Genomic DNA, 23,194 nt, shown 5'->3' on the forward strand with positions numbered 1-23,194 from the left:
AGTCTTCAGGTGTCCTTTTTTCAGTGTTAATTCCCCCTCCCTCCCACAAACTTGACCTTACTTTTTTTTTCTTCCTTTTACCTTGGAGTCCTTTGGAATGCAGAGCAACTTCAAACTTGATGTTCCGTGTGGGTCCCAAGTGTAGCTCCTTGGTCAAGTTGGTGGGGGCTTCCAGATCATTTTCTGCCAGAGTTAGTTTTCATACCTGAGTTTCCTTTTAGGGCTCCCAGCGTCAACTGAGCAGACTCGGGCTGAGCCGTCCACCCTACTTGGAGCACCTTTGGGGAAAGGTAAGTCGTTTTATTCTATTCCCTCTGGGGTTTAGATGGATTAAAAAAAAAAAAACTATTTGTTTATTCATTTTCATCTTCTCAATTGCATCATCTTTTCGGCCTTTGATTAATTTCTGTAACTGGGTTCTTTTTGCTGTCATGGGGTGAAAGGTAGAGATAAGCGCGATGTCCAGGCCTCAGGGTGACTAAGCTCGGGCGTCAGGGCTGCCAAGCCTGCGCTGCAGAGCCCGAAGGCCGCGCTACGGAAGCCCGCGAGCCCTGGAGCCTGAGCGCCCAACCAGAGAAGCCGCCTCAGTGAGAAGCTCGAGCACCGCAGCGGAGAGCAGCCCCTGCTTCCCGCAAGGACAGAAAGTCCAGCAGCCGTGGAGATCCAGCACAGCCAAAGAAATGCACACAAGTAAGCATTAAAAAGGAAACGTGATTTCTAAGACTTGAAAAAGCAACCATCACCACAGCGAGGGTCCGTGGGTCTAGATTTGGGGCTAGACGCTGGTTTCCAGGCACCAGAGCGCTGAGTTAGGCGGCCCCCATCTCACAGATGCTTCGGAACACTCAGGAAGCTGCAGACAGGCTGCAATGTGCTGCCCGCTGCAGCAGCCCGCACTTGCATGAGCTTTCTTGCCAGCAAAACTCGGCCAACCTCAGCAGGCCAATGGCTTCCAAATCTTACCTACTGGCAGAACCTACCTGTACCTGGGATTCCAACTGCTACTGAGTCTGGGAAATAAAACGTTTAACTTTTTAGATTCTGAAAGGAATGGAGGGCAAGTCTCAATTGACTACATCCAACACAGATAGACTCAGAATTAGAAACTTACATGTTTAGTATTGGGAAGACAAGAGGTTTCCTATCAGATTTGGTAATATTAATATTTTCCTGTAAAAGAAAGGGTGACATCAACTGTTGCTGAGTGTTGTAGTTTCTCTAGCTATTGTGAAGAGAGGAGCAGTGAACTGGCCAGACTGACATTTGTTGAAGTCCCTCTGAAGGCTGGCAGTCATGAGTTTGTAGAGAACAGGCTGCCCCACTGGGTACTTTCTCCAGCTGTGCTTGGCTCTTTAGGTGTTGGCAAAGGGAAAAAGGAGCAGTTGGATTGATCCAGGGTTGAAATTCTTACAAAATCCACGTAACAAAAAGACAAGAAAGCAAAGGAGATCAGGGTTTTTGCAAGGGTGTTGTTAAAGCTATGGATCATGAAAATAAACAGGGTCAAAAATGAAGAAAGGAGAACTGTTAGGAACTATTAGGAAGTAGAAAAGGCAATGGCCTGGTGGTGCTGAAAAGCTGGAAAGACACCGCGGAGGCGCAGGTGAAGTCTGCAAGCTTTTATTTTCAGGCACCCTCACTGACACACAGGCTAACCCTGGACATCCCCTAAACAGGTAAAGGGGCAATGTTTAGCTCAGGAGATAGAAAAATGTAACTGTGGTTCTACAGCTTTGAAGCCACAACTAGGTTCACATCTCTGCTTCACCACTTGTAAGATGAGTGACAAAGGGCAATTCATTTACCCTGAAACTCCGTTTTCCCTTCTTCAAAGTGGAAGAAAAATATCGTATGATGGTGAGAGGACGAGATAATGCACGTAAAGCGGTTGACACAGTGCCTGGCACACAGGAAGCTCTGAACACGTAAAAGCTGTTACTTTTATGTTTGAAGCGTAGAAGTTTCAAGGAACGGTTGAACCCTTCCTAACCCAAGGAAGGGTTACAACGAGAACAATTCTAAGTGGAAGAATGGATGCTTTTGAACTGTGGGTTTGCAGAAGACTCTTGAGAGTCCCTTGGACTGCAAGGAGATCCAACCAGTCCATCCTAAAGGAGATCAGTCCTGGGTGTTCATTGGAAGGACTGACGTCGAAGCTGTAACTCCAATACTTTGGCCACCTGCTGCGAAGAGCGGACTCATTTGAGAAGACCCTGATGCTGGGAAAGATTGAGGGCAGGAGGAGAAGGGGACGACAGCGGATGAGATGGTTGGATGGCCTCTCCGACTCGATGGACATGTGTTTGGATAGACTCCAGCGATTGGTGATGAATAGGGACGCCTGGCGTGCTGCAGTTCCTGGGGTCGCAAAGAATCGGACACGACTGAGCGACTGAACTGGACTGAACTGGATTACTAGGCGCATGCGCCTGTCCGCGAGCTGCTCCAAGGGCGGGCGCTGCGCATGCGCCCGAAGTTGCGCCGGGAAGCCAGCGCGGTTCGTTCCGCCCGACTCTAACATGGCGGCGCCCTCGGTCTGCCCTGAAGTGCCGTCCCGCCTTCTTGCGGCCGTGACGCCCTCTGCTGCGGTGGGGCCCGGGCCGCGGCGGGTGAGGGTGAGCAAGCACTGGGGCCGGGGGCGTCCCAGGAGTCGGGCGCAGGCGGCAGCGGATGCGGCGCGGGGGGCCGCCGGGGACGGCTGTGTGTGGGAGGGGAGGGCGGTGGACTGGGACCGGACCCGGACTGAGGGGTCCCCGCCCAACACGAGCGTGCGGGGCGCTGCCCGCCGGGCGGGGCCGAGGACACAGGCCTGCGAGGGCCTGGGGGGGCTGGTCGTGGTGGAGCCCGATGCTGCGCCTGCGGGACCATCCTTCTCTCGTTCGCTCCGCCAGCGGTGGCCCAGCTCCTCGTGGGTTCTGAGGGTGGAGAGAGCGACCCAGACCGGCGTCGTGGTTACAGAGTGCAGGCTGTGGAGCCAAGCCGCCGGGTTTGGATCCTGCCTTGGTGCTTGCCAACTGTGTTCTTAGGCACGTTGGTCCCTCGCCTCCTGCCTCCGTTTCCGCATCCTTAAAGAGAGTTGAGAATGAAATCTGCCTCCTAAAACGATTATAACGGTTAAATGAGATAACAGGTGTCAAGTGCTGAGAAGGCTTGCTGGCACAAAGTAAATGCTGTGTGTGCTTGTTGCTGTTATTTTTCGTATCATCACCACCACCCAGAGCTCAGAACCTCACGTGGGAGACATCCAGAAAGGTAGACAGTTCTGATAGGATGGAAGAAAAGCAGAAAAGCTCTTGCTCTGGAAACACTGAATGGAGGCGCCTCATTCCATTTAGGCGAATCCAGGAAGGCTTCTGTTCCCCAGGAAACAGAACTGAAGGATGCTTGGGGACTGCGGGCAGAAAAGGGGAAGAGTGTTCTCAGTTGAAGATGGAATGTGTGAGAAAGCTGCGGGGGGACAGAGCTGAAAGAGGCTAGTCTGCGGTCTGGTCCTCAGGCTTGATTTGGGGAGGGGAAGCAGGCATGGGGCATGAGGTGTCCTTAGATCCCCAACCACCGGTCCTGTAGTGCAGTCTCCCCTAGGGAGGCTTTTGAACCTAGCTGTGGACTTGCAGTTTGGGGTTAATGACTACACATGTGAGAATGAGATTTGTGGATTACAAAGGTCACTCTGGTGAAGACTAGATTAAAGGGAATGGGCCTGGAGGCCCATGAAGAGGCTATCAGAACTGTGGAGGTAAGAGATGACTATGGCCTTGAGTTGGATTAGAGGCAGAAGGTGGGGAGAGATGACCAAAGTTGGTGATGACTTAGATGGGGGATTTAGAGGCTGCGGGAGAGGTCAGGCTTGGCTCCGAGTTTTTGACTGGTGGATGTGATGCTGCTCAGTGGGATAGGGAACAGGATGGGGAGGGCGTTTAAGGAGGAAAGATACAGTTTGTTTTGAGTATGTCTGTAGTAAATGCCTGTAAAACATTCAGATGGAGCTGTCCCGTGGTGATCTAGCATCCATCAAAGGTCTCTACAGTTGTGGGAAGGGGTGTGTCACCTGGGTGAGGGTCTGGAGCGAGAAGCTCAGGGTCTGGGACATCCCAGAGGATGCTAGTGCTGGAAGACTACTTGGGCACAGCCTCGTTGCTTTTGCTTATCAACCTTGTGCTGTCGTTGGTCAGCAGGCTTTCCTGAGCGTAGCGGGTGGGACTGGATGAGTCCACCTTTGTGTCCCAGCTGCCCAGCACAGGCCCTGGCGTGCAGCAGCGACGTCACAGTCCGGCGTGGCGCGTCTGAGCACTGGCTTTGTGGCGCCAGGCTCTGCGCCCAGTGCTCTGCATTTGCCTGTGTTCGGGGGACACAGAGCAGCTCTTAGAATCCTACCGGTTCTCTTCAGATTCTCCACTTGGTCTTTGATTCAGGTAATGCGCTGGAGGGGGAGAGTCAAGCGGGAGTTTCCCTGGACAAGCCATCGGAACAGAGTAGCCTGGGCTTCTTGGAAATCTGAGGTATGTCTGTTAAGACTCAAAGATGAAACAAACCAGGAGGTCGGTTTGTTTGTCCTTCGTCTCTAGGCTCACCATGATTCAACTCACCTTTTCAAGACAACCTTTTCTTTACAAGTGTTCAGTAATGACAAAATCCTGGTAGTTTGCTTAGGAGAATGGTGATGTTGTCCTTTTGCTGACAAAGGTCTTGCTAGGTTAATCCCTGGGCAGTGGTCACACCTTGTTTTAATTAAGTACAGTCTAGTCTAAAATGCTCCAAAATACAGTGACTGAAAGGAAGTAAAAGTTTATTCCTGCCCCTTATCAGTCTGGAAGTGTGCAGTCCAGAACTGGTCAGGGCAGCTTGCTCTGTTCTGTGAAGTGATCCAGAAGCAAGGTTCCGTTGATGGCGTAGCTCTCCTTGCTCAGACCCAGGCTCCCGTCTCATGGACCGAGCAGGCTGCTCTGGTGCCTGCCGTTGTGTGTGCACTCCGTATGGCAGTGAGAGAAAGAGTAGGGAGCACATGCCCTTTCCTTTTAGGGTTCTAGTGTTTAAATGCATATTTTTGTACAGTGTGTCCCCAAACCGCCGCCTCTGGTGTACAACCAAAGGAGGAGTCACGACTGTTCCAGTGCTGGAGGGAAAGCTGGCTGAGAGAACCCGTTCTGTCCCCAGCGCGACTGGATTGCTGACTCTGATGGTAGGCCTGAGGGAAGGCCACTCACTGGTGACACAGGGTGGGGTGTGTCCCGGGCCTCTGGGCCCCGAAGGCCGGCCCCTCTGGCTTTGGGTTGTTTGTGTCGCTTGGCCCAGCGAGCCCAGGCTTGCTCACACAGTGCTTTCTGTGCCTGGTGTGTCAGACACTGCACTGAGGCTCAGGCTGTGGAGGTCAGGGAGCTGGGTCCTGGGGTCAAGGAGCCCTTAGCCACATGGTAAGCATGGTATGGGCTTCCCAGGCGGCTCAGTGGTAAAGAATCCAGCTGCCAACGCAGGAGACGCAGGAGTGACTGTGTAGGAGGAAACGGCAACCCACTCCCGAATCTTGCCTGGGAAATCCCATGGGCAGAGGAGCCCAGCAGATTACAGTCCATGGGGCCACAAAGGGTCGGACACGGCTGAGCACGTGTGGACTCACAGCGCAGCGGGAAACGCCAGAGGCCTGTGCAGAAGCGTGTGGAGCACAGGAGGATGCCGGATGTTGCACGGCTCTGTGAGCTGGTGAAGAGCCGCTGCACACCACGTGCTTCGGAGTGCGCTAGGCCCCCGCAGATCGGGCCGCGAGGCTCTGGGGCCGGGTGTGTATCTCTGCTTCCCTGGTTAGAGGCTCTCTGTCCGAGGGCCAGTCTCTCCCTTGTTGCTTCTTAGGTTCCTCATCTGTGAAACAGCGGCAGCAGTGTTGACTCTGGAGAATTGCTTTGAGTGTGACAGGAAATCAAGCATGCGGCTCACAGGGCCTGCTGTGAGCGTGTCGGTGCCCTCCTGCTGCACCGTGCGGGATGGTTCGAAGCCAGAGAGACTGGTTCGAACTGCAGTCACAGAAGGCCCAAACCTTGGGGAGGCCAGGCTGTGAGCTGTCCGTCTTGAGGCAGCTTGTCCAGGTTGGACTCAGAGGATCAGGGACTGCTCTGTGCGCTCCCCGTGTTTCTCAGGAGCTCCACCAAGCTTTCTGATTAAAGTGGTCTGTCCGGATTCTCAGAGGCTCTCCTCTGAAAGGGCTGGTGAGGGGTCCTTTGGGAAGGAAAGGATTCCCTCTGCCTGATTAACTCCTTCAAGCTCAAATGCTTCTGGGAAACTTTCTCCCAGTCCTAGCCACCCTTCCCACCCGCTCCTCAGCTGATTTTGGGCTCCTCCTCCGTGGCTTCCTAGCATCCTTCTATGGCCTAGCAGTACGTTCTTACCCCCTGTGATGTTACGGGTTTCCTCGCCTGTCTGCCTGGGAGGCCACAAGCAGCTCACGTGCAGGCACGGGGCCTTGTCTCCCCAGGTATTCCCACTGTGTGGGTCATTTCCTGGCACGGAGCTGGTGCTCAGTAAACACTGGAATGGATGGATGCTCAGCCAGTGGGGTTAGAGAGACCTCCGGTGCGGCGAGGGTTTGGCGTGCTGTTGATCACGAGAGGACACGTGATGGTTTCGTTGGTGTCTGTGTGTAACATGGCACGTGAACGTGGTGAACTGTGGCCTGAACTATGAGAGTTTAGGTCAGAGACTGTCTCTCTGTCTTTCTGTCCTTTTCTAGTAGAGCAGTTTCTCAGCTCTGACGTGGTGCCGTTTGGGGCTTGGTGAGTCTTTGTCGTGGGGCTGTCTCGTGCACTTCAGGGTGCTGAGCAGTACTCCGGGCCTCTGCCTGCAGGTGCCAGCAGCCCCTGTCTACCTCCAGCTGTGACAAATGGAAACGCCTCCAGAGGAGGCCATGTGTCTCCTGGGGCAGAATTGCCCTCAACTGAGAACCTCTGAGGGCTTCCCAGATGGCTGAGTGGTAAAGAATCCACCTGCCAATGCGGAAGAAATGGGATCGATCCCTGGGTCAGAAAGATCCTCTGGAGAAGGAAATGGTAGCCCACTCCAGTATTCTTGCCTGGAGAACCCCAAGGACAGAGGAGCTTGGTGGGCTACAGTCCATGGGGTTGCAAAGAGTGGGACACACCGGAGCGACTAGACAACAAAAACCAACAGAGAATCTCTGGGGCACAGGATGCTGGTTAGAAGCATGAACTTCTAAGTCAAAGATACTTGAGCCGAACGTAGCTGGTCCTTGTACTTACTAGCTGGGTGCCTTTGGACAAAGTACTTGACCTCTCTAAGCCTCCATTTCCTCGGGTGTGTAGTGGGAATAATGATGGCCTCACGCTAGCTTTATTGGCTGGAATTATTAATGAGGTGATGTGTGTGAACTGCTTTATCTAGTCTTTGAGTCCACAGCTGGTATCTAGTCTCACCGTGTGTTAGTTAGGAGAGGATGGTCTAACCACAGCCTGTGAGGGTCGAGAGAGCAAGCGTGCGGAGTTGAGGCAGAAGAATGCTTAGGGTAGGAAGGTGAGTGGCCCTCTCAGGTCTGACCCGGTTCCTCTCCCAGATGACTGTTAACGGTGTCTGTGTGTCCTTGTGTCTGGGCCCTTCTGTACACGTGTGTGTCTGTTTGTGTGTATAGGGGAGACATTTTAAAAAGCGTCACGCGGCTTGATTTTGTTGCACATAAACTGAGCCTTCGGTCTAGAATGCCGAAAGGGCAGCCTCTGTGGGCAGAGCTTCAGTTGGAACAGTTTGCCACAAAAAAGACCCAGGTGTCCCACTCTGTGCCGTCCTGGAATTCCCTCGAGAATGGTGCCACATGGGTGGCAGAGGTTCTCAGACTTGGCGTGTGGCAGGGTAACTGACACCACCAGAGGAAGGGACCCCAACCTCAGGAAATGAAAACCTCCAAGCACATTTAGTGCACAGAGCATATCGTCCTAGAGACCGTAATTCACCACAATTTACTTTTGCCAGCTGCATTTTTAAATGATTGAAATAATGGAGGTCTCAAGAGTAGGCATTTTTGCAGTGAGTGATTTTAGCATTTGCTCCAGGTGTCTGGCACTCTCGGAGGTCCTCATGGGTATCACTAGGTTGACCTCAATGATACAGTCACAGATGCTACAGAAAGCCCGGGCGTGGGCTGTTATGTTCACACCCGCTTGTTAGGAGAGATCAGCCTTGAGCTTCAAAGGAAGGAAGCGGAGGGCAGGGTTAGAGTTGAGAGTTGCTCACTCGAGTCTGAAGAGCAGTGTGCAGAGGCTCAGAGGTGGCAGTTCCTGCTGGGAGTCTGCCGAAAGCAGCCCTGGTGGGTTCGCTGTCGCAGCAGAAATGTCCTCAGCTTCTGGTCTTAAAAGGCCTGGCAGTAGAACCTGTTCTCCCCACCCCACCCACCCCATTTCCTCTACTGACCCGATTCATCTAAGCAGTGCCTTTCCTGTCCTGAGTGGAAGGCTCCAGGGCCCAGTGGGAAGTTGTCTCCAGCTCAGGAGCCTGGCTGAGGCTCATCTTTGTAGTCTCAGGGCTGGGTGGGCCCCTGTCAGGGACTTTCCTGGTTGAGTGTAACTCAGTCAGCTGCCCAAGTTAATGCTTCAAATCATGGCTTAAAGTCAGAAATAACATCGGTTATTTTTGTAAGCTGTCTTGTTAAATATTGAGTAGATACAAAAGAATATCCTAAAAAGCCTTTTGATGAAAGTGAAAGAGGAGAGTGAAAAAGTTGGCTTAACGCTCAACGTTCAGAAAACAAAGATCATAGCATCTGGTCCCATCACTTCATGGAAAATAGATGGGGAAACAGTGGAAACAGTGTCAGACTTTATTTTTTTGGGCTCCAAAATCACTGCAGATGGTGACTGCAGCCATGGAATTAAAAAGACACTTACTCTTTGGGAGAAAAGTTATGACCAACCTAGGCAGCGTATTAAAATGCAGAGATATTACTTTGCCAACAGAGGTCTGTCTAGTCAAGGCTATAGTTTTTCCAGTAGTCATGTATGGATGTGAGAGTTGGACTATAAGGAAAGCTGAGCACCGAAGAACTGATGCTTTTGAACTGTGGTATTTGAGAAGACTCGTGAGAGTCCCTTGGACTGCAAGGAGATCCAACCAGTCCATCCTAAAGGAGATGAGTCAGGAATATTCATTGGAAGGACTGATGTCGAAGCTGAAACTCCAAAACTTTGGCCACCTGATGCTGGGAAAGATTGAAGGCGGGAGGAGAAGGGGACGACAGAAGATGAGATGGTTGGATGGCATCACCGACTCAATGGACATGAGTTTTAGTAAACTCCGGGAGTTGGTGAGGGACAGGGAGGCCTGACATGCTGTGGTCCATGGGGTCACAAAGAGTCGGACACGACTGAGCGACTGATCTGAACTGATATATATCATGTGACAAATGCTGACTCCCCACTCAAAAACTCGAGTTTTGGGGAAAGCTATTGCTTTGGAGATGAACGGCTTGGTAATAGCCGCTCTCCCCACTGGGAATCAGGCGGTCCCAACTGCAGAACCAGACTGGGACTACAGCGCGGCTAAAGGAAGATGGGGTCAGAGTCGTTTTGTCAGAGGTGTTCTTGAAGGACTCAGGCAAGCGCGTGCCAAGACTTTAACCTCTGCCGAATTGGCAGACACAGAGCAGGAGGAGAGGGAAGCTCCCGGTAAATTCCCAGATAGACTGAGGGAAGCCCATCGCAGACTCGCTAGGGTTGATCCTGGAAGTGAAGAGGGGAGAGTGACAGGCAGACAGATTAAAAGGTAGATTCTCACTCAGCCGGCCCCAGTATTAGAACAGGCGTACGGACCAAAGCAGTCTTCAGATCATCTGTTGCCTCTGGCTCGAACAGTCAATTACAGCAGGGAATATGAGGAAAGAAAGAAAGGCAGAGAAAGATAAGGGAACAGGGGGAAGCCCTTGTTATGTCTGTCAGAACCGTTCTTAAACAGCCTGAGAAAAATTTCCGGAGGGACCCAGGTGCAAAGGGATGGGCTTGCTATTACTGTGGAAAGGAGGGGCACCTCAAGTGGGATTGTCCTCAGGTGTCTAACCACCCCCGGCTCCGGGTCTGGTCTGCAAGGGACCACACTGGAGTAAAGGCTGCCCCCAGAGGCATAGGTTTCAGGGACCTAGGTTTCAGGAAAACCAGGACTGAAGGTGCCCGGGGGTCCCCACACAAGCTGCCTTGCTAATTACATCTGAGGAACCCCTGGGGGCAAATCCATCGATTTCCTTTTGCACACTGGGCCAACTTACTCTGTGCTCGCGAAGCCCCGGCCCACTTTCTGCCCGATCCGCTTCTACAGTGGGACCATCAGGACGAGCCAAGCGCCAGTATTTCAGTCGTCTCTAAGCTGCAGCTGGGACTCTGTGCTATTATCACACGAGTTTCTGATCCTGCCAGTCTCCCTCACCCCTTATGGGGAGGGATATGCTGAGCAAGGTCCATGCCTGTTTTCATGAATATGGTGCCCTCCCTTTCTCTCCCATTAACTGAACAAAATGTAAGTCCTAGAATGTGGGCTGATGGAAAATCTGTGGGTCAAGCGCAAAATGCTACTCCTGTAGTTGTTAAGCGCAAAGACCTGCACTTATTTCCACATCAAAAGCAGCACCCACTGAAACTGAGGTTAAGGAAGGGTTAAAACCCACCAGCAAGAATTTAAAGGCGCAGGGACTACTGATTTCCTGCAGCAGCTCACGCAGCACTCCTATTTTGGGTATGAAGAAGTCAAATGGTAAGGGGAGACTAGCTCAAGATTTACCAGTAATGAATGAGGCTGCGGTTCCTTCATACCCCGCGGTGCCTCATCCTTATTTATGCTCTATTGTCTGAAATCCCTAAACGAGCCACATATTTCTCAATGTGCTTTCTAAAATTGAGCCTATTCTAACTCATCCCCTGCCTATGACTTTAAGACAACTGAGAGGCTTTTTGGGAATCACGGCTACTGTCGCCTTCGGATCCTGGGTTGTGGGGAGCTTGCTGGCTTTTATAGGAACTTATAACTGAAACTCAGCAGGCCCAAACCGACAGACTGGTGTGGTCTCCAGATACAAGGCTTTAAGGCTCTTCAGACTGCTCTCCAGCAAGCTCCTGCTTGAGCTCGCCTACAGGGTCAGACTTTAATTTGTTTGACACTGAAAGAAAAGGTACGGCCTTGGGAGTTTTGACACAACCCTGAGGACCTCACCAGCAGCCTACAGGAGTAGAATCTTAAACTCTGAAGTTAATATTTGAGTGACAGACATTTGGCTTCTTAAATATCAGTCACTGTTGTTAGAAGGACCAATAGCTAACCTTAAAGTTTGTGGGAACTTAAATCCTGCCACTTTCCTTCCTGAGAAGGAAAATGAGACGCCTGATCACTTCTGGGGACAATCCCCATTTCTAACTTTAAACTATGCAGCTCGGGAAGACCCCATTAGACAATCCTGACATGAAAATATTTACAGATGGCAGTTCCTTGGTGTGGGATGGGAAGCGGGTTATGCCATGGTGACAGCTATAAACAGGTTTTAGAAGCAAAATCCCTCCCCCAGCGAACGAGCGCTCAGTCAGCGGAGCTGGTGGCTCTGACCCGAGCTCCAGAGTTAAGCAGAGAGCACCAAGTAAATATCTACACGGATTCTAAGTATGCTTGTTTGACTTTACATGCTCATGGTGCAATATGGAAAGAAAGACAGTTTAAAACGGCAACAGGAGAACCTATTAAGTATTTCAGAGAGATTGAGAGACTTACAACTGCTGTGCGTTGCAAAGGGCACAGCAGGGATGGGAGTTAAGTAGCTGAAGGTAACCAGCTGGCTGACCGTCAAGCCAGAAAAGCGGCGCTTGACGAAACCCCTTCACTGCAGACGCATTTGATCTGGACAGGTCCTGTGGAGCAGGAAAAACCACAATATACTGAGGAAGAATTAGACATGAGACAAGAGGAGCCACGATCACTGATAAAGGATGGTTACAGTCCGAGGATGGACGATTAATAACTCCTGAAAGTGTTCAGTGGAAAATTCTTAAGGGTTTACACCAGAGTTTTCATTTAGGTGTTGAAAGTACTTAGCAGATGGCTTCTCGTTTGTTTGAAGATAAAAATATAATGAAAACTTTAAAGAGCATTATCAAAAGATGTGAGGTTTGTTAGAAAAATTACCCAAAGACTGGAAAACTAGCAAAATCTGGGTGACAATGAAGTGGAAAATACCCTAGAGAGGAAAATACCCTGGAAAATTGACTTTACTCATATGCCAAAAGCAAATGGACATTCTTGCTTCCAAGTTTGGGTGGATACTTTTACTGGATGGATTGAAACTTTTCTCTGTCCTAGTGAACAGGCTAAGGAGGTTATAAGAATTTTAATCCTTGAAATTATCCCCAGGTTTGGGCTGCCACAGAGTCTTCAGAGTGACAATGGCTCCGCCTTTAAAACTGCTGTAACTCAGGAATTGTCAAAAGCTCTAGGAATAGAATATCACGTACCCTGTTCCTGGAGGCCCCAATCCTCAGGAAAGGTTGGAAAAGGTAATGACATTATTAAGAGACCTCTGCGCAAATCAACTCAAGAGACTCAGGACCAGTTGGCTTAAAGTTCTACCCTTAGCCTTAATGAGGGCTTGAACTGGCCCCCAAAGGAGGGACTGTCTCCCTTTGAATGTATTTATGGAAGGCCTTTCTTATGCACAGACGTTGTTATAGACCCTGAAGCATTGGAATTAACTAATTATGTAACTCAGCTCTCAGCTTTTCAACAGGCATTAAAGGAACTCCGAGAGGTGACTTCTGACCCAGTCTCTGAGTCAAGCAGGCCTCTATTTGAGCCGGGAGCCGAGGTCCTCATAAAAACACTGGGGTCTGGGGCGCAGCCCTCGAGCCCCTCCGGGCAGGCCCTTACCAGGTTGTTCTTTCTTCTCTCACAGCTGTCAGGGTGCCAGGAACTGATTCGTGGGTGCATCACACTCGAGGAGAGAGGCGGCACCCTGGCCAGAACTAAGTGATGGCATTCTATGTGTTTCCTTTCTATGCTGGGACTTTGTGCTGTTCAGATGGGCCTGGTAATCTCCTTCTGCTGACTCCAAAAGTCCTGAGTCGGCCGTTTGACCCTCAAGACAGCGCCTTCCTGTCCTGGGCTCGCTCCTACGCTGCCTTCCGCAGTCGGCCTAACTGCTGGGTCTGCGGAGCACTCCCCTCTTCATCGGTGGAAGGCTTCCCTGGTGGACGTCTCCACTTCAAGGAAAAGACTTTCTCTAAGTCTGCGAATACCTTTGGCAACCACAATCATATGCGATGCCTCTTCTTCATCTGATGACATCTCACAGTTGTAAAGTGGGCTGGTGTAACACTTTGTGCCTCAGCTATGGGCGTAATGTGACTTTTACCGTTGCGGATTGTTCTGTTCTCGCTGTTTGCGCCCTGCATCTGTAACTGTGTAGCTGGATTTGTTTCTAGGTGCATGAAAGCTTTTAAGTTACAAATGGTTGCTCAAACTCCTGCCACTGCGCAGCTTCCTCCAGCTACTCCTCCAACTACTGCCAGGGGCCCCTGGATCAGAGACCCTGAATATGAGGGTTAGGAGAGTATGTTGCCTCACCAATTCAGAGATGGTGCCCCTTTGCTTAGGCGACATAATCCTCCTAAAAGAAAAGGGGGACCGAGAGGGTAACTGGCAGGAAGGCCAGGGGTCTCCAAACGGAGGAAATGGGCTGCACGTGCCCGACGCTTTCTCTCTTAAGTGACAGGAGGAGGCAGACTGCAAATGTCAGGTCTTGGGCGCCCCTGGGGCTCAGCTGGTGAAGGATCCCCTGCAAGGCGGGAGGCCCCGGTTCGATCCCTGGGCTGGGAAGATCCTCTGGAGAAGGGAAAGACTGCCCACTCCAGTACTCTGGCCTGGAGAATCCCATGGGCAGAGGAGCTGCAGTCCATGGAGTTGCGAAGAGTCGGACACGACTGAGCGACTTCACTTTCACTTCACTTTCAAAACTATATTACACAGAAGCTCTGAGTGAGCAAGCCTCGTCACTGGCCCAGGATTGAATTCCTCTCTGGAGGCCAAGAATCCTGGCGTCATTCATAGCTCAGCAACAACCTTTCGTCTACCTTTGGGCTACTGTGAACAATGTTGCTAGGAATAGTTGTATACCAGTTGTTTGAACAGCTGTTTTCAGTTATTGACATGGATATCCAAGAGTAGAGTTGGTGAAATAAACAGTAAGCGCATTTTCATCTTCCCGAGGAAGTGCCAAACCATCGCTCATCTAGTCTACTGGTTTCCGTGCCCACAAGCAAAGTGTATGGCTTCTGATATTCTGCATTGCTGTTAACATTTGATCTTGATTCTAATTGTTTAGTGAATGTGAACAGACATTGCTTTGTGACTTTAATCTGTATTTCCATCATTACAGAAAGGGAATACACCCAAGACAATTTTTAATTTAAACGTCAGCATACTGCCGTAGCTGTTGCATTACCCAAAGCTACTAACAGTTACCCTATATATTAAAAAAAATTAGTCCCCCAGATCACTCATCAAAATTCGTTAGGATAACGCAAACAGTTCTACCATGTTAATAAATCCAAACCTACTACAAATTTATGAAGATTTTGGAAAAGACCTCATAAAACTAACAATACAATGAATGTCATCAATATTCTTACTTGGAATTGAAACATGGCATTGAAAGGAAAAATCATTGTATTTTGACTGTAAGAACAGTAATGATGAACATTTGAAAATTCAAGATGTTAATCATAATTGTTAACAGTGCACTTATTGATCTGCCGTCCCCATCAAATATCATAACGAAATTCCCATTGTTTGCTTTGCATTTGTTTACTTTTGCAAATAAAATCACAACAGATTTATTTCTAGCAACACATTGTACATGAAGTACAAGTCATATGTACCAATATGTGAACAGTCTCTAGATTATTTGTCACTTACATGGAAATGGAGGTTCCATGTTCTTTCTTTTATTCATGTAGCAAGAAGCCTGCCATGTGAATTTTACACTGTATCAGAATTGTGAACATTAGAGTCACCTCACTGTTTCTTCAATAGCCATAGTGTCCGTGTGTTCCTGTCGCAATGAGTCTAAATGTCCTTTTGAGGAGAAACAGGTTTGTCAGGCTTTCTTTTAGCCATTCCTCCCATTGGCACTAAGTTGTTCAACAGGATCAGCGGAGGATTCCGGTCCTCATTCGATTCTTTGCCTTCCGTTTTATCCTCCCTTTCTTTTTTCACTTTTTTTTTAATAAATTGCAGTTTTAGCAGTCGATTACTAATCTTTCATGAAACAGAGTCTAGTAATCCAACAGGAATCTCATCCAGTTCTAGCAAAATCTCATTTCATCCGAACTACAAAGTTGAGGATCCCTTGGTTGCTCTGTTCTCATCAACAGTCTTAATAATTCTAATAGTATTCTCATCTGACCCTCTAGGAAACCCAGCAAATTATACGCCGTCTAACTCCTTCAACACTCCACCTTCACATCAAACTGAACTAATGCTCGTAATTTGCATATGCTGTTCTGTGGTCTGTCCACACTAAGTGGGTGTATTGTCTCTAATGCTCCCAAATGCCATTTGGCAGTCATCCCAGTAGTCTGTATATCAGAACAATAAAGTGCGACATTGACGCCCCTCAGCTCATCTTTTTTTGATTCCCAGTAGGGAGAAGGCAATGGCACCCTACTCCAGTACTCTTGCCTGGAAAATCCCATGGGCAGAGGAGCCTGGTGGGCTGCAGTCCATGGGGTCGTGAAGAGTCAGACATGACTGAGCGACTTCACTTTCACTTTTCACTTGCATGCATTGGAGAAGGGAATGGCAACCCACTCCAGTGTTCTTGCCTGGAGAATCCCAGGGATGGGGGAGCCTGGTGGGCTGCTGTCTATGGGGTTGCACAGAGTTGGACACGACTGAAGTGACTCAGCAGCAGCAGCAGCAGCAGCAGGGAGAAGGCAATGGCACCCCACTCCAGTGCTCTTGCCTGGAAAATCCCATGGGCAGAGGAGCCTGGTGGGCTGAAGTCCATGGGGTCCCTAAGAGTTGGACACGACATTAGCGACTTCACTTTGACTTTTTCACTTGCATGCATTGGAGAAGGAAATGGCAACCCACTCCAGGGTTCTTGCCTGGAGAACCCCAGGGACGGGGGAGCCTGGTGGGCTGCCATCTGTGGGGTCGCACAGAGTCGGACACGACTGAAGCGACTGAGCAGCAGCAGCAGTGGGCCTATTGACACGCCCGAGTTGGAAGAGACTCTATCGATCACCGATTTATTAGCGGTGGAGAACTAGCATCTGTTCTATACTGTGTTGTAGATCTCGTTGTTACAGCACTAATAAGCATTATTAAAAGTGACCTGCCGAAGTGTAAGAGTCTTTGTCAGAGATGGAGAGTGATGTATCTCCTTAAGACTCAAGGAAGGTGCTCTAGCTCTCCCATCAGCACAGGAAGTTGAAATTCAGCTTAAACTGTTTCCCGAACAATTTGCTTACAGGACATGAACACTGTCATTAAGTAGCACACAAGCATTCAAAATTGAGGCCATAAAAGCAAACAGTACTGTTTGCTTGGAGAATTATATCCCTTCTACATATATAAGTACAGTACTATGGTTTATTATAGTAGTTTAATAAACCGTGGTAATTCTAATTTAAATATTCATTACATGATATGTAAAATCATGAGTGATCTGATGTGTATAAGTATGGATATCAGCCAGTTGAAATTGCAGAAGACATTGAACAGCCCAATCCACTCTAGATCCCAGCTGGTATTCGCTTTTACAGGGTCGCTGGAGTCACTGATGCTCTGTGAGAGCCGCGTGTATCTGTCACATGTAGCATATTAAGCCAGATCATCTGTGGTCGACATGCTTAGCATTGCTGATAATCAGAGCTTAGTTATGGAGATGTGGGAAGTCCATGTCCATTTGCCCCCAAATATGCCTCTTAATTTCTGGCCCATGCTCCCTGTGGATTTCTATAAATGAACTGTATGTGATATCTGGTCCTTACTTCAGGGCCATCTCACGTAAAATCATCTACTTTCCCCCTTAAATAAGACATCACGATGAGCTTAGGCCTAACCCACCATGCTCACACAAGTGGTTTCATGCAATTGCTATTTTTTAATTTTGGGGAGTTTTGGGAGTCTGCTATGGATAATTTGGCCACCTGATGTGAAGAACTGACTCATTTGAAAAGACCCTGATGCTGGGAAAGGTTGAAGGTGGGAAGAGAAGGGGACGACAGGATGACATGGTTGGATGGCGTCACCGATTCAGTGGACGTGCGTTTGAGTGAACTCCGGGAGTTGGTGATGGACAGGGGGGCTGGGCGTGCTGCCGGACACGCCTGAGAGCCTGAACTGGACTGGACTGTGGGTGTCAAGCAGCTTCTGGCTGACACTGAGTATTGTATGCTGACGTCAGGAACCGTTGCATGCTATTGGTTGAATGGTCACAGGACAGAGAGCGATGGCGTTCATAGGCACACACGCCCGTTCCGGGCAAGTAGTCTGTTTAATCAAACCCTCGGGAAAGAAGGAGAGAGAGAAAGAGAGTGCTGACTCACGTCCCACTCTTGCGACCCTACGGACTGTGGCCTGCCAGGCTCCTCTGTCCATGGGATTCTCCAGGCAGGAATACTGGAGTGGGTTGCCGTTTTCTTCTCCAGGGATCTTTCCGACCCAGGAATCTAACCCAGGTCTGCAGCATCGCAAGCAGACTCTTGCACGCTTCAGATAAATAGTCTGTTTATGTGTTTCCATGCACAGACAACCACATACACACAGTGGACTATTACTGAGCCGTAGAGTAGGATGGAGTAACGCCTTTTACAGCCACATGGAGAGGGGCCTGGAGACTCTCAGGCTAAGTGAAGTCAGAGAACAACACGTGTGCTGCGGCATCAGTCATACGTGGAATGGACGTTGAAACGATGATGCTAGTGAGCTCAGCCATGGAGCTGAGGCAGACTTGCAGGAATAGGGACGAGCATGTGGTCACCAAGGGAAAGGCGGGGGGCACCCAAGGGAAAAGGCGGGGGGCACCGAAGGGAAAAGGCGGGGGTCACCAAGGGCAAAGGCGGGGGTCACCGAAGGGCAAAGGCGCGGGTCACCAAGGGCAAAGGCGGGGGTCACCGAAGGGAAACGCGGGGGTCACCGAAGGGAAAAGGCGGGGGTCACCGAAGGGCAAAGGCGGGGGTCACCGAAGGGCAAAGGCGGGGGTCACGGAAGGGCAAAGGCGGGGGTTAATTCGGAGCTTGGGCTTCTTAGCAGATGCACGCTACTGCACGTGAAAGGCGCCACCAGGACCTTGTGTGCAGTGTGGCGGCGGTGGTTTAGCTGCCAAGTTGTGTCCAACTCTTGTGGCCCCGTGGACAGAAGAGCCCGCCAGGCCCCTCATTTCACGGGAGTCTCCAGGCAAGGATACTGAAGTGGGGTGCTATTTCCTTCTCTAGGGGATCTTCCCGACCCAGGACTCAAACCCAGGTCTCCCGCATTGCAGGCAGACTCTTTGCCGGCTGAGCTGTGAGGGAGCCCCCTGGATAGTATAGGAAGCTATATGAAGGCCCTGTGACGGTGTGCGATGGACCAGAGTCTCAGAAGGAGCATATGGAGAAGACATGGAGAAACAGGCATCGTGCCAGCACCTAGAGCGACCGCAGCGCCGCTCAGCACGCGCTTAGACACGCCACGAAGACACTCGCCGGTAAGCCCCCCGTCACTGGCCAGTTACACGTGGCTCCTTGTTCTCCACAGCTGCTCCAGCATTTATTTGCTGACTTTTTAATGATGGCCATTCTGACAGCTGTGAGGTGGTAGCGCTGAAATTTATATTTTATTTTCTTCTGAGTAAATGTCAAAACTATGGACTGTCTGTCTCTTTGAGCCTTGCGTATCTAAGTACTTGATTAGTACATTTCAAAAGCTGGGTCGTAGTTCTAATAACTTGGGTTAGAAAAATAAGGGCAATATATTATTTTTTTTTTTTCTAAAAGAAATCCCTATGCTGCTTTGCGTATTTCCTGTACATGTTTGCATACCAACAAGGAGGAAAGGAGGATTTCTTTTCTCTAAGCCCTCTGTGGGACTTAGTTTCAGTAGATCTTTCTGATCCCGGTGTTTCTGAGCAGTATAAGGTGATTCGCCGTGGTGGGTGTGACTGGCCTCGTTTTAGGAGGTAGTCACTCCAGTCCTCCAGCCTGGAAAATCCCATGGGCGGAGGAGCCGGGTAGGCTGCAGTCCGTGGGGTCGCGAAGAGTCGGACACAACCGAGCGACTTCCCTTTCCCTTCCACGTGGAGTGTGCTTCCACGCGCTCTTGGACTTTGAACAGTGTGAGTAGGACGTGCCTCTTGAAATTGGTTTGAGTTCTTTTTTTGATGATTTTCCTAGGGATGTTACTTGAAGGGCGGGTGTCATTTACAGCCTCTCAGGCCTTTTGAATAAAACTAGGCTTCCCTGGTGGCTTAGTTGGTAAAGAATCTGCCTGCTATGAGGGAGACCCGGCTTCGATCTCCGGGTCGGGAAGTTACTCTGGAGAAGGAAATGGCAACCCACTCCAGTATTCTTGCCTGGAAAGCCCCATGGACAGAAGAGCCTGGCGGGCCACAGTGCATGGGGTCTCAAAGAGCTGGACACGACTGAGCTACTAAACCACCACAGGCCTTTTGAATAGTAAGACTCCTTGAGAACTGGTTTTAAAGTTGTTCTACTGGATGTAGCCACAAGGTGGCAGCAGTTCTTCGTGCTCAACTCTGGTTCCATGGACAAGCAGAGCCTCAGGGAAAATCCTATATGTGGACTGTCAATTAGAGTGAAATCCTTTGATTTCTGACTCATTGGAAAAGGCCCTGATGCTGGGAAAGATTGAAGGCAGCAGGAGAAGGGGGTGACAGAGGATGAGATGGTTGGACGGCATCACCAACTCAATGGCCATGAGTTTGAGCAAGCTCCGGAGTTGGTGATGGACAGGGAGGCCTGGTGTGCTGCAGTCCACAGGGTCGCAAAGAGTCGGCCACGCCTGAGCGACTGAACTGGGCCAGGAGAAACACCAGACACCCAAAGCTTTGGCGTTCTGCCTTACCCTTGATCCACAAGACACGTCCTAACTCCTCTTGCCTGGGTCGGGAAGATCCCCTGGAGAAGGAAATGGCAACCCACTCCAGTGTTCCTGCCTGGGAAACCCCGCTGACAGAGTAGCCTGGCGGACCACAGTCCGTGGGGTCGCAGAGGGCTGAGCGAGCCAGAGCACACAGGCGGTGCAGGAAGCACAGACCTGGGTCGGCAGCACACGTGGGGCAGAGCGTCGGGAGTCTCAGCACCTGTGAGCTCCTGATGCCCAGCCCAGTGTGCGATGAGTGCAGAGAAAGTGCCCCTATGTCTCACGCAACCTGGGGAGCTCAGGGGAAGGTTTCGCTGCCCACACTGAGGGGCAGGCCGGACGCTCACCTTGGTGTGTAAATACATAAAGCCCAGGTGCTGCTGCTGCTAAGTCACTTCAGTCGTGTCCGACTCTGTGCAACCCCACAGATGGCAGCCCACTAGGCTCCTCTGTCCCTGGGATTCTCCAGGCAAGAACACTGGAGTGGGTTGCCATTTTCTTCTCCAATGCATGAAAGTGAAAAGTGAAAGTGAAGTCGCTCAGTCGTGTCCGACTCTTAGGGACCCCATGGGCTGCAGCCCACCAGGCTCCCCTGTCCCTGGGATTCTCCAGGCAGGAGCACTGGAGTGGGCGCCATCGCCTTCTCTGAAGCCCAGGTGAGTCCATGGTAAATGTTATGTTCTCGAGGTATTGACTCTTATTGTTCACTTTGTGGTTCTAGTAACTATTTGCTCCAGGAAAAATGTAAACAATTCTGAATAATGAACATTGGATTTCTGATCAGCTATATCTTCTGAAATTCAGTTTTTCTGATGGCTCCATGTGGCTTCTGAAGGGAGAAAATTGTGAGCACACAAAGAATCACTTCGACCCGCATCCTAGTTAACAGGTGAGGCCAGTGAGAGTGTAAAGGAAAAACAGACCACTGCAGGTCCTGGAGATGGGCCAGTCTCCTCCCGTCCCCAGCAGCATGTTAAAGGGCATAATTCAGGGCTGAGGTTAAGGGTTCCATCTCCCGTCTGTCTCCTTGGAAGCAGGAAATCAGTCTCTCCTGTGAAAGGTACACTCTGGAATCTGAGGCCTGAGGGTGGAGGGCTGCAGGCCCAAACATCAAAGTGGCTAACCAAGTTAACGCGATGGTTTTCAGCACGTGAGCTGGGTATTTTGGGTATGTCGTCTGTCGCCTGCGTGGTGTAATGTCGATCTGTTAATGTCTCTGTTTGATCTCGGTCAACTTAAACAGGTCTGCCTGGACGTGGAGCATTGTCCAGCGAGAAACCTCCAGCATAAAACTTCACAAACCACTTTGAACACATTGAAACACTGTGGGCTCTGGGGATGCCTGGACCCCCCAAAACTGGAAAAGGCAGGAAGGAGCCTGGGAGAGCCTCTGGAGGGAGCGCTGTGCTGGGACACCCTGACCTCAGACATCTGGTCTCCAGGACTGACCAGGGGCAGGCTTCTGTTGCTCCAAGCATCTGTGTGTGGTCGTTTGTCTCCACCGCCCCAGGAAGCTCCTGCAGCTGGTGGGTAGCTCCCTGTCCTGCTCTAAAGCCTCCTGCCCACTAGGGGCAGCCCCCTGCGCCTGTGCTGTCTGCACCCACCATGAGGTTCATGCTGAGCGCTGGCTCCCCTGCTGGCACTGGCGTTTTGGAGGCTGTGGGCGGACACCACCATGTGCCCAGCCTCCAGCCGGGTGCCAAGTCTTTAGTGCGCTTTCCTGAGGGGACAGGGTGGGGGTGACTGTCAGGGTTCCGCCCTTCATCGCTGGGGGAAAGAGACACCCAGACACCCTCGAGGGACGGGGCGGGAAGGTGGTGAGTGACCGGCTCAGGACCCCTCCCCCGGGCAGCCCCACTGCGCCCTGAGGCGCGTCTCAGCTGTGAGCACCCGGCCTGTGGGAGCTGGGAGCCTCCCAGCAGGTCCCGAGGTGAGGTGGCCCCGCAGACCCCGCCCCTTCCGCCAGGTCTAGTAGGGGGCGCCCCTTTTGCCACTACAGGAGCGGTTCTGGAGCTGATCTGTGAGTGGTTCTGGGGTTTGCAGGCGGAGCCCGTTGCTGTGCCCCTCCTCCCCACGTGAGCCTCTAGAGCAAGCCTGACCTGCGGCCTGAATGCCCCCCGCCCTGCAGGATTCTCAGGAAATGATCGAGGGTGCTGTAGCAGCATCTGGACCCTCCTTTAGCAGGGGTGTCCTTGTTCTCAACCCTTTAACCTTGTTCACCCCTTTCACAGGATGTAACGAAAGTCTTTAAGGTCAGTGGTCTAGAGAGAAGAGAGGAAGCTGCGAACAAAGCCGGATGGAACCAGCTGGGACCACAGTGGTGGTGAATCTGACTTCCGGCAGACCCGAGTCTCATTTTGTGGTGTATTATTGATGTAGGGGATAGATGTACGGGATAGATGGGCTCTAGATTAGACATTTATAACTGGCCTCTTGTTTGCATTTCATGGGACGTGAAGAAGTGGGCTTCAGGCTGGATGCTTACAACTGTTAGCATTTCTGAGAGAAGGGAGAGGTGGGCTTCAGTCTAGGCATTTGCAGTCAGCCTCCTGTTTGCCCTCTGAAGTGGAAGTAACAGCAGAGAGTAACTAGCCAGCGTTCGTCCCTTATAAACACCTTAAGGTAATAGTCATGGCGAGGACGGGGAGAGGGCGGCAGCCTGTGTGATAAAGGGCTCGGGGATCTCTGCCCGAGACTTCTGGGACGCGGGGGCCGCTGCACATGCGCAGGAAGGCTCTCGGGTCAGAACTCAGGGGAGGGTGCCAGGCCATGTGCGTCCTGCTCCTCCCAGGAGCCTTCACTGCGCGGTCCATCCTGCCTGAGGGCTGAGTGTGTGCCCAGGGGAGGGTCCCGGGGCCGGTCAGGTGTGGGATGAGAAACCAGGTAATCGGCCTGAAGGATGACAAAGACCCGGAAGAACTGCCCTAAATGACTGACTGCCATAAATGGCTGCCTCTTTGCTGCGCTCTCCCTCGCTGGGGACACCCACACCGTCCCCCTGCCTTGCTTCTGTCTTAGCCATTCCTCTGTGTGCTCTCCCGCTTGTTGCTACGCTGTGTCCCTAATAATAAATTTTATATCTGCATTTGCA

At 51.0% G+C, this 23,194-nt stretch overlaps 1 long non-coding RNA gene across 6 annotated transcripts in view; it reads left to right on the plus strand.

Moving 5' to 3' along the window:
• The first annotated feature begins 2,510 nt into the window (after window positions 1-2,510).
• Window positions 2,511-23,194, plus strand: part of LOC105611592 (uncharacterized) — a 28,078-nt gene continuing 7,394 nt past the window's right edge. For 2 of the 6 annotated variants that reach the window (XR_009599699.1, XR_009599697.1), the window contains exons 1-6: window positions 2,511-2,615; window positions 4,413-4,499; window positions 5,053-5,179; window positions 18,459-18,709; window positions 20,825-20,992; window positions 21,347-21,629. This is a non-coding gene — a long non-coding RNA (uncharacterized LOC105611592). Of the gene's footprint in view, window positions 2,616-2,767; window positions 3,737-4,412; window positions 4,500-5,052; window positions 5,180-18,458; window positions 18,710-20,824; window positions 20,993-21,346 lie in introns of those variants that run through there. The other 4 variants (XR_003588322.2, XR_006058933.1, XR_009599698.1 and 1 more) reach the window with 4 other exon arrangements.

Source organism: Ovis aries, chromosome 2 (genome assembly GCF_016772045.2).
Source record: "Ovis aries strain OAR_USU_Benz2616 breed Rambouillet chromosome 2, ARS-UI_Ramb_v3.0, whole genome shotgun sequence".
NCBI classification, from domain to species: Eukaryota; Metazoa; Chordata; class Mammalia; order Artiodactyla; family Bovidae; genus Ovis; species Ovis aries.